Raw genomic sequence first — 12,141 nt, 5'->3', positions numbered from 1 at the left:
ACATAACTAGGCACACTGCATCGCTGGTGAATTATACGATTTACGCTGTTGACCAACACTATTCTCACTGCTTCTGTAAATTACCAGCATTCTGATCGAATGAATTAAATGGTTATGGAGCGCTCCTCAATTACAAGTAGCTCTCACTCTTATTTAAGCAAAAGGCATTGCTGTAGCTCCTAATAGTAGATCATCTTCCTAAACATTAGCAACCCCATTGTGTGTGTGATCCATTCATATTCTGTTCCAGCACACTTCAGTGACAAGATAACACCCCTTTGTATGTTTGTATGGGAACGGGTGGATGAGGTGGATAGCATCTCAAATGTGGACACTGTAGAGTTCCCTGAAGGTATGTGACCTAGCTGTAGCAGTTTCTGTCAGTGGATATAATTGTAAATGATGAGGTGTGATGTAATATAAAGTTTCATTGATATCCGTAGGCAAGAACGCAATTTTAGATGCCGGTGAAGAGATGGACGGGAGGAGGAGGAGGAGGAGGTGGATGAGGAGTTCGATGAGATGGAAGCGGTTGAAACACCACGGAGGAGTGCATGATCGTGTTTACTCTCGCTTTAATTAACGTTCTCCTTATTTGACGTTTGATACATATCCAGCAGTCTGTCTCTGAACTGCGTGGGTTTAACACAGTTCCTGTGCTATCTCACAAGTTCAAGACACTTGTTAAAAAACAGCCCTTAAACTAATGTTAGACACAGTGTATTCGCTGTAATGTCAGAGCTTGTTAGAAGATCACTACTGCCTTTTAAAGTCTAGTCGATTCTGCCACGTCAGCTCATAACCTCAGAAGTGAACAGTGACATTAGGTTTGAATCACGTTTAATTCAAATCAGTTACGAAATTTCAATTCTATGGAAGTTCTGTTTGAGAAAGCTCGAACGAGCATTTGGCTAGTGAACATTAGTATTAATTGTAGCTGTTTATAAAAGCATTGCCGGCCGCTGTGACCGAGCGGTTCTAGGCATTTCAGTCCGGAACCGCGCTGCTGCTACGGTCGCAGGTTCGAATCCTGCCTGGGGCATGGATATGTATGATGTCCTTAGGTTATTTAGGTTTCTAAGTCTAGGGGATTGATGACCTCAGATGATAAGTCCCATAGTGCTTACAGCCATTTGATTTTTTATAAAAGCGTCAGATAATAACGAACCTCATTTGTGATCTTCTGAATAATTAATCCAGTGATCTGTGAATGACTTTAATAATGTGTGTCAGGATTTATTATAGTTCTTAGCACAAATAAATATCTGATGGGTTGATTTGCGCTTCTACTACGGTAGCTTGCCAATTTCTTTAAAGACAATGATAATTTTCTGGTGGTGTGATTTAATGGACAGTTATTACTGGTGAAGCCAGTTCCCTGTTAGATGTTGTTGTTGTTGTGGTCTTCAGTCCTGAGACTGGTTTGATGCAGCTCTCCATGCTACTCTATCCTGTGCAAGCTTCTTCATCTCCCAGTATCTACTGCAACCTACATCCTTCTGAATCTGCTTAGTGTATTCATCTCTTGGTCTCCCTCTACGATTTTTACCCTCCACACTGCCCTCCAATGCTAAATTTGTGATCCCTTGATGCCTCAAAACATGTCCTACCAACCGATCCCTTCTTCTAGTCAAGTTGTGCCACAAACTTCTCTTCTCCCCAATCCTATTCAATACCTCATCATTAGTTACGTGATCTACCCACCTTATCTTCAGCATTCTTCTGTAGCACCACATTTCGAAAGCTTCTATTCTCTTCTTGTCCAAACTAGTTATCGTCCATGTTTCACTTCCATACATGGCTACACTCCATACAAATACTTTCAGAAACGACTTCCTGACACTTAAATCTATACGCGATGTTAACAAATTCCTCTTCTTGAGAAACGCTTTCCTTGCCATTGCCAGTCTACATTTTATATCCTCTCTACTTCGACCATCATCAGTTATTTTACTCCCTAAATAGCAAAACTCCTTTACTACTTTAAGTGTCTCATTTCCTAATCTAATTCCCTCAGCATCACCCGACTTAATTTGACTACATTCCATTATCCTCGTTTTGCTTTTGTTGATGTTCATCTTATATCCTCTTTTCAAGACACTGTCCATTCCGTTCAACTGCTCTTCCAAGTCCTTTGCTGTCTCTGACAGAATTACTATGTCATCGGCAAACCTCAAAGTTTTTACTTCTTCTCCATGAATTTTAATACCTACTCCGAATTTTTCTTTTGTTTCCTTTACTGCTTGCTCAATATACAGATTGAATAACATCGGGGAGAGGCTACAACCCTGTCTTACTCCTTTCCCAACCACTGTTTCCCTTTCATGCCCCTCGACTCTTATAACTGCCATCTGGTTTCTGTACAAATTGTAAATAGCCTTTCGCTCCCTGTATTTTACCCCTGCCACCTTCAGAATTTGAAAGAGAGTATTCCAGTTAACATTGTCAATAGCTTTCTCTAAGTCTACAAATGCTAGAAACGTAGGTTTGCCTTTTCTTAATCTTTCTTCTAAGATGAGTCGAAAGGTCAGTATTGCCTCACGTGTTCCAACATTTCTACGGAATCCAAACTGATCTTCCCCGAGGTCGGCTTCTACCAGTTTTTCCATTCGTCTGTAAAGAATTCACGTTAGTATTTTGCAGCTGTGACTTATTAAACTGATAGTTCGGTAATTTTCACATCTGTCAACACCTGCTTTCTTTGGGATTGAAATTATTATATTCTTCTTGAAGCCTGAGGGTATTTCGCCTGTCTCATACATCTTGCTCACCAGATGGTAGAGTTTTGTCATGACTGGCTCTCCCGAGGCCATCAGCAGTTCCAGTGGAATGTTGTCTACTCCCGGGGCCTTGTTTCGACTCAGGTCTTTCAGTGCTCTGTCAAACTCTTCACGCAGTATCTTATCTCCCATTTCGTCTTCATCTACATCCTCTTCCATTTCCATAATATTGTCCTCAAGTACATCGCCCTTGTATAAACCCTCTATATACTCCTTCCACCTTTCTGCCTTCCCTTCTTTGCTTAGAACTGGGTTGCCATCTGAGCTCTTGATATTCATACAAGTGGTTCTCTTCTCTCCAAAGGTCTCTTTAATTTTCCTGTAGGCAGTATCTATCTTACCCTTAGTGAGACAAGACTCTACATCCTTACATTTGTCCTCTAGCCATCCCTGCTTAGCCATTTTGCACTTCCTGTCGATATCATTTTTGAGACGTTTGTATTCCTTTTTGCCTGCTTCATTTACTGCATTTTTATATTTTCTCCTTTCATCAATTAAATTCAATATTTCTTCTGTTACCCAAGGATTTCTATTAGCCCTCGTCTTTTTACCTACTTGATCCTCTGCTGCCTTCACTACTTCATCCCTCAGAGCTACCCATTCTTCTTCTACTGTAGTTCTTTCCCCCATTCCTGTCAATTGTTCCCTTATGCTCTCCCTGAAACTCTCTACAACCTCTGGTTCTTTCAGTTTATCCAGGTCCCATTTCCTTAAATTCCCACCTTTTTGCAGTTTCTTCAGTTTCAATCTGCAGTTCATAACCAATAGATTGTGGTCAGAATCCACATCTGCCCCAGGAAATGTCTTACAATTTAAAACCTGGTTCCTAAATCTCTGTCTTACCATAATATAATCTATCTGATACCTTTTAGTATCTCAAGGATTCTTCCAGGTATACAACCTTCTTTTATGATTCATGAACCAAGTGTTGGCTATGATTAATTTATGCCCTGTTAGATACCAGATGTGAATTGCGAGTGTGATCGTGTTGATGAATATGCATTCTTTGATGTGGTATTATATACGTTACGAATCTAACCATATGCGTAGGAGTTGAAGTGGTGAATATAATGAGGGTATGTAACTTGGTGGTAGAACGCTTATCAAGTGAAATTATATTACGTTAAACCACAATCATTTCTTTTCCTTTAATCGTTTGTTGTTGTATATCTCCTGCAGCTTGCGACCGAACCGCCGAATCTTTCCATCAGTAAATGGGGTATGTTCTCAACTGACTCGGTTGTTTTAACCCCCTCCACTGACGGAATGACCCGCTTACTAATTCCGTATGTATAAAACCAATACGGACTTGAAGCTGTCACGCCTTTGCGCTTACTGCTACGTATTTTAACTGTAAATAGCTCAGTCCTAATGGTAAGAGGTAGTAGTGAATTCACGTTGTTAATATTTGAATACAGCACAGCTGCCACAAGCTCAGCTCACTTTTACTCCACTCCTACCCTTGCCATTGCACCACATTAACTAGGTGCTACGTGGACCTTGCCAAATTCACTTGCGTATACATTTTTGACCGTTACTCGCCAGTATTTACCTAATGATTAGTACACTCCTAACCGGACTATTTCCCTAAGAGCTGTGATGATTGAACGGGTTCGATCCACGGCCTACAGTGCCCTACAGTTCACACGGTAACACTGCCTACCTGACCCACTTAACTTGGTAGTGAGCTTATGTATCCAATCACCACTGCTAGCAGCAGTGGATAATCCTATCAGCATGACGAGAGCAGCAGACTTACCGTCGAATCCTCCTGAAAATACTTATAACTACGGTCGCCAGCTCTGAAGGAGCAAAAGAATAAATCAATTTTTGGCTCGTTTCAAAATGAAATGGCTTGAGTTGAATTTAAGCTTAATTCTGAATATTACTATTTCTGATCATTCTAGATGATTCTACAAAGCAAATACTCTCTCAATTTCTGTGATTTGGCTTGGTAATTACTACCAAGACAGTTTATGCAACTTGGGTTAACAAAATTCTATCCTTCAACTTAATTAATGATTTAGGATATTACTCTTTGGACAATTGATACAGAATTAGTTAAGTGACTTTACTTGAAAGGTTACTCAGAAAAATTTAAGTAACTATAAATAGGCGACTCATTCTGGTGTGACCATTGCTCTTTTCAACATTCTTATACGCTCAAGTATTCTACAACCAAAAGAATTGTAAATGAAAGAGGCGATGGTGGCCTCAGTCTGATTTCACTATACTATGTTTGAGGTTACTACACTTTACAATGAACAACATGTGTCGTAATTTTACTCATTACTATATTCTGTCCTCTGCACTTGCATAAAAGAAAACTGGTATTCTCCTTTTACATGTATACAAAGTTCGACTTAACAATTGCAAGCAGTCTTGCCTTGGGTAGACGTGACGGTGCTGGTGGTGAGATGCATGTGGCTAACGCAGCTCTTCACACCTCATGCCCTTAATGGCGGCTGGAACTACGAGCTGTAGCACTCGTATACGCTACTGCACGTCCGCCATAAAATCTGGGCGCAGGAACTCTTACAATCAGCCCCAGTTGCATAGAGGCGGCTTCAACAATCATTCGTCGCGTTTCACTCCAAAAACGGCCTCTTCTCTGTTGCACAATCACTTTTGCGTGAGCACAGTTACGCACGTCTGATCACGTCAACACTCCCCAGGCCATTCCATTGTTCAGTCCCTGCGTCTCCAGCTACCCCTAGCTGCACTCGTATCGCCAAGAGTGGGGGCGTTCCCCTACCACCTTTTTACCGAAATCATTTAGTATTTAAGAATATTTATATTTATTACCCTGGAGTTCATACCAGTCATTATGATTTACTACTAGCACCTTACAACATTAAATTATACAGTAATAACTTATAATCACCAAGAAAAAGAATACATTTGACTCCGAGAGCTTAGTGCATTGTCTGACAGGTAGCGCTAATTCCCAGTTTCGCCAATAGATGGCATCAGGGTGCACTCCCTGGCAGTCTCACACAAGAGCGCCCGTTTCCAACACGCGGGCTCCAAATTACTGCTGCCCACCGTCATTTCAGTTCTGTTACACATGCCCCACTTCTTATTGAAGTATCTTATAGTGATAATTCAATAAGAAGTCTCTCCTATAATGAATCTGAAATGTTCGTTAAGCTTTTTACCAAGGGTTTTCCCTTTCTTACTGATACACCTCGATACTTATACTACATATTTAAAATTAAACACCAATTCTTTCTCTCTTTCCTGCTAAACATTACATAAATGATTTACATATATTCTTTCCAATTTTATTACTTCTAAACACAGTACACTTAAACATCATTTTTACAAAGTTTTAAATACACTTCTTTTATCTCAGGCAAGTAAAACACACCTTATGCGCCTATTACTTTGTAGCCCGTCCTTTTCACTTTACCTCCTCACTTTTATACCTCTTCCACAACACTTATTTACACACCTATTACGGCTTTCTTAGAAGCTCAGTCTTTCTCAGTCTGTTTAGTCTCTACTTAAACTAGAAGTTTCATTGGAATACTGCAATACATTTTAGTGAGCATTTACCTTTCACATAGAACAAAAGAAACAAAACTATTTACATATTGGTTTACTTTAATATTTATTTATATATGTATTTTCAATCTGGTAGAATTCGTGGCTCATACCTTTTGAGATCCACTATGTTTCTTACTCCCAGGCGTTTGCCTGTTAATGGGTACTCTAAATAATAAGCATTCACATTGGGTATGGACATTATTTTAAATGGTCCATTATATATATATTTAAATTTGCTGATCTCGTTATTAATTTCACTTGACTTTTCATGTGTTTTTACAAGAACGAGATCACCTACTTTGAATTTAGGATTCCTTACTTTTTCGTCATGACGACGAACTCTCGCATCTGCTTGTTTTCTCATCTTGTCTTTTACTAAGTTCTTTTTACTATCATAATCTAATTCAATTCTATCTGGAAATTCTAGTAGGACTTCTACTAGACTTTTACTTCTTGTCTTTTTCAGGATTTCTTCTGGAGTAAATCCAGTGCTCTCGTTTGTTAATGAATTCATGATTTCTTCGAATTCACTCACATACATGCCCCACTTCTTGTGGTTACTATGGCAGTACGTCCTAAATAACCGACCTATCTCACGCATATATCTTTCTGCCACATTGCTTGATGGATGATAAGCTGAGATATGTACCACTTCTACCTGTTTCTCAGTTATCCCATCCTTCCACATTTTTGAGCAAAACTGAACACCATTATCTGATAGTATTCTCTTTGGCTTCCCTACTTTCACAAAATAATCACACACCATTTTATCATACACAGCTCTGGCAGTAGCTTTTCTCAAGGGATATAGCTTTATATACTTTGAGAAAAGTTCAACTGCTACAAATATGTACACAAAACCCCCCATGGTTTTCGGTAATGGTCCAAAGATATCTACTGCTACTATTTCTAATACTTCATCAGGTTTTATTGATTGCATGGGCCCTTGATTAGTTGCATTTGTTACTTTCGCCTTTTGGCATAGATCACAAGATCTTATCCTCTATGCTACCCTTCGTGAAATGTTGTTAAAGGTAATGCATTCATCTAACTTATCGGTACACTTCCGTGCACCACAATGGCCATATGCCAAGTGAACATAATCTATCAGCACTTCAGTGTGTTGTTCCGGCCAACATACTCTCCACTTCCCTGGATTATTTAATCTTTGAAGATACAGTACACCTTTATGTATTTTATATGAAGCCCTTATATTAGTTGCGTCCGGATTGTCAAACTTGACCTTTACCGACTTGAGTGCATCATCATCACTTTGATATCTTCGCATATTCCGACATATTTCCCTAATTTTTTCTCTTCCTTCCGCTTTTTTGAAGTAATTCACCTCAAAACATCTTCCCTATTCTTTACACTTTCTAGTGTCTCACATCCTTCCGGTAATCTCGACAAAGCATCGGGTACTTCATGTTCTTTCCCTTTAACATACTTGATCTCTATATCAAATTGTTGTAAAAACAGCGCCCATCTGGTTAACCTATTATGTAACAATCTGCAGTCCTTCAAAAATATTAAAGCTTTGTGGTCTGTATGGACCACAGTCTTATGTCCCCATAAGAAAAGTTGAAATTTCCTAAAACCCCATACTATAGCTAAAGCCTCCTTCTCTGAAACTGTATAGTTTCTTTCATACTTAGACATGGTTCTACTCGCAAATGCTATTTGTCTATGAGTTTTTTCCCCATCTATCATTACCTCCTGAAATATGGATACTCCCAATCCATAATCTGAACTATCTGTTGCCATGTGGAATGGTTCACACAGGTCAGGGTGCCATAACTTTATGTTTTTAGCCAAATTGTCTTTTAGCCGGTTGAATGCTGTTTCACATTCCTCAGTCCATATATACACACTGTTCTTCTTAAGTAGGTTGTTCAGATGTGGGCTATTGAACACCTGATCATCCACATACTTACGATAAAAGGAACAAAGTCCTATAAACGATTTTAGTTGTTTTTTATTCTTGGGAGCCGGACAATTTCTTATTGCTTTGACTTTATTGGGATCCTTTTCAATTCCCTCTGGTGTTACTATGTGACCTAAAAACTTTATTTCTTTCTTCACAAACTCGCATTTTTTTCAGATTCAGGGTCATTCCTCCTTTAATTAAAGCTTCGAACACCCTGTCGCATAACTCCATGTGCTCTTCCCACGTCCTTGTAGCAATTAACAGATCATCTACATAACCCGTGATTAGCGAACTAAGTTCACTCCCTAAAATTTTGCCTAAAGCCCGAATGAACACTGAAACGGAAGTATTTAGGCCAAATGGTACCACTGTGTAATGGTAGCATTTGCCATTGAATAAAAATGCCGTGTACTTCTTAGACTCCTCACTTAATGGGATTTGCCAGTATCCTGCAGTTAGGTCGAAACTAGTCATGTACTTTACACCATTAAACTTCTGCAATAAATTATCTATGTTCTCTGGACGATCCAACTCCCTCTTCACTACTTTATTCAGAGTACGAGCATCTATCACTATTCGTACACTTCCATCCTTCTTACCTACTATCAACAATGGGTTATTATATGGGCTAGAACTCCGTTCAATGACCCCACATGAAACCATTTTATCTATTTCTTTTTGAACTGCTTCTTCCTTAGACAAGGGAACATTATATGGTGGTTTAAAGAAAGGTTCATGCTCCTCTACCTCCACGCAGTACTCATAATTTATCACTCGTCCTGGTTTGTCCGAAAATACCTCCTGATTTTCTTTCAGAATTTGCCATAGATCCTCCCTTTGGGCATCAGATAGTCCTTCCGTTTTATCCACTACATTTCGAAGGAGTGTCTCCTTATTTCCATCTTCAACTATCTGCCTCACCAGAAACCAATCGAATTTTTGACCTATTCCTGAATCATGATCATCTCTAAATTTTACCCCTCTCAGCTGGTTCTCTTCCATTACTCTAGATGATTCAAATGGTATTTCTAATACCGCACTATCAACTTTACAAACTATTATCCCTTTGTCACAATCTATAATTGCTTTCTGTTTTATTAACCAGTCAATGCCTAAAATGATCTCGGCACTGAGCTCTGGAACTACTAAAAATGCATTTGAAAATAGCTTGTTTTTTATCTTAAAGTCCATCATCACTTGATGTTTAACAGGTTTACTACATTTCCCTGTCGCCCCTATCACTTTAACACCCGTTACTGGCATCATGACTACTCCTCGTTGCTCTTTGATCATCTCAAAAAATGCGTGCGAAATAGCACTTATTTGAGCACCCGTATCCAACAATACATATAAATCGTACCCACATACATTAATGGGTAGGATTGTTTGCATCCTATTGTCCTCTTTCATACTTTCTTTATCTTCCCATAATAAATCCTTTTCCACCGCCAAGTCTTGCCATATCATTTTTCCGGTTTTTATACTGACCATTCCATCTGGAGGTTTCTATCTCCTTTTCATCCTAAATTCTTTCACCACTTTTTCCAGTAGTCCTTCGTCTAGGCTCTTTAATGCCATCTCGTTCTCATTCGAATCTGTCATGCCTGAACTCTCGGATGCGGAATCGGAAACTTCCTCTACTTCTTTTTCTCCCTGGATGCTTTCTGATGATTCTGACGATAATTCCTCCTCCTTAGAAATATGACCTTCTTCGGGTTCAAATAATTCTCGCAAATTATAATCCATTTCTCTACTTTCCCTTTGTCGGATAGTGCATTCGCCACTCTTACTTTCATTATTTTCCCCTACTAATGGAATTCCAGTCTCACTCAACTCATTTGCTTCAGTACTACAGGGATCACAACACTCTTTCTCTTGGTTAGATACACTTTCTCCAATTTCTTTAAAAGAATCTTCATCACAGTCATGTACTCTTGCTGTCACTAGGTACACATCATAATCGGTATGGCTCTCTAACACTGTCATATTCGGGTCCAAATTAATCACTTGAGTGGAAGATCTTTCTAACTGTGCTGGCTGGCTTTTGAGCTGATGTACATATTCTGCATACGAGGTAATTTCTGAATCGGCATGCGTCTCTGCACAATGCCCCTTTTTCTTATCCACCCTTTCCTCTTTAATTACTTCTCGATGCGATTCGTCGACTATTCGTACGAACCTTTTACCATAAGTCACATCACTCCTCCCTTGCCCCTGCCTCTCTGCACAGTTGCCATCCCTACCGACAAACAACGCCTTCTCTGACTCTTCCTTCATCAATTCGTCACTCTGACCTCGAATTGTACTTATTTCATTCACGTGAGCCTTCACATCCGACCGATATTCTTTTCCTACTTCATTTCCCTTAATAATTCCTCCCTGCTCTCTCTCCTCTGTTTGTATCCCTGCATTATACTTCGCAAAGTTTCGTTTATGTAACTGCTCTTCAGGCGAACGACGCACTATCCTACTATAGTACTAACTACTCCGATCTTCCCTATATTTGGGCCATTTCTTTCTTTCCGCGCGCGTTAGGCCCTTGACCTGCGCGGTATTTAGTTTTCCTGATTTTGATAATGCATTCTGTTTCCCTGATAGTGTCCTCTCCCTCGCTGAGAGTTACCTCCTTGACCTCTTCCTCTCATCATGTTAATTTGCGGTTCATTCCTACCACCTTTTACTGTTCCATTCTGATTTCTGAAACCTCGAAACTCTCTAGTTTCACGCCACCTACCTTCATTCTCCATTTTTTCTAAAAATTCATCGAATGTTCGATGAGTGCCTCCTGCATAACGCTTTGAATCGTCAGGTAGCTTTTTCCACAACTCCCACACTATCTCCAATTCTGATCTACGATCTTTAAGATACTCCAAACGCTTGAACCATCCTTCACAGTATTCTTTCATGAGCCCACGCCCATGTTCTGGCATTCTGGTGACAACGAATTCTCTCCACAACCTATCTCTCTGTTGTGTGCTCCAGAATTCCTCAAGGAACTTTTCTTTGAAGTCTGTAAACTTCAAATTGTCGATATCCAAATTCAATCCCCAACGTTTAGCATGACCTGCTAAAGCGTCTATTACTAAATTAATTTTTTCTTTATCCGACATGTCTGTTGGTAAGACACGTTCACAATTTTTTATAAAATCCATTGGATGCCATCCACCTTGTTTCTTTTGAGGATCGTATTTTTCCTTACTACTCAGTATTTCCGATTTTTGCATTACCAATGGGATACCACTACAGTTAAGAAACGTCTGATTCTGAACTTGCTGACTTAACAATTTTATCTCATTACGCAGTGTATTTTCCTGCTCCTGCACACATGCATCAAAACTCAACATGGTATTGCGCAGTGTTTCAATATCAGCTGCCGTTTCTTTAACAATCTCTTTCTTTACCACTGGTACTATCACCTGTAATTTACTTTCAATTATCGGTTCTAATTTTTCACTAACCAAAGGTTCCACTGATTTCTCTATTCTCTGAATTTCGGTATCAAATCTTTTCTCTATTTCTGTGACTTTTCTCTGAACATTTGTTATTTCAGCCCTAATGCTATTTACTGATTTGTTTACCTCTGTGATACGTTGGCTTTGCGTATTCAAAGTATCTAAATTGGCTTTTATTTTACCTGATAGGTTTTCATCCAATTGGGACATATGACTAGCCATTTCTGCTTTCAAACTAGCATTCCCTTCTCGAATTTGCGCCATCATCCTATTTAACAAACTTGTTAATTCCATATCCTCTCCCTTGTGACTTGCATCCACAGATACATTGGGTTCACTTTTCACTACCTTTGGTTTCACTTCCCGTTCCTCCTGTCTTATGGGTGTGGATTCATCTATAAGATTTTCCAACCCTACAACAGTATCTATGGTC

The sequence above is a fragment of the Schistocerca cancellata genome, chromosome 5, assembly GCF_023864275.1.
Source record: "Schistocerca cancellata isolate TAMUIC-IGC-003103 chromosome 5, iqSchCanc2.1, whole genome shotgun sequence".
Classification (NCBI taxonomy): domain Eukaryota; kingdom Metazoa; phylum Arthropoda; class Insecta; order Orthoptera; family Acrididae; genus Schistocerca; species Schistocerca cancellata.
The sequence above is the reverse complement of the archived record's forward strand: the minus strand, read 5'-3'. Positions refer to the sequence as shown.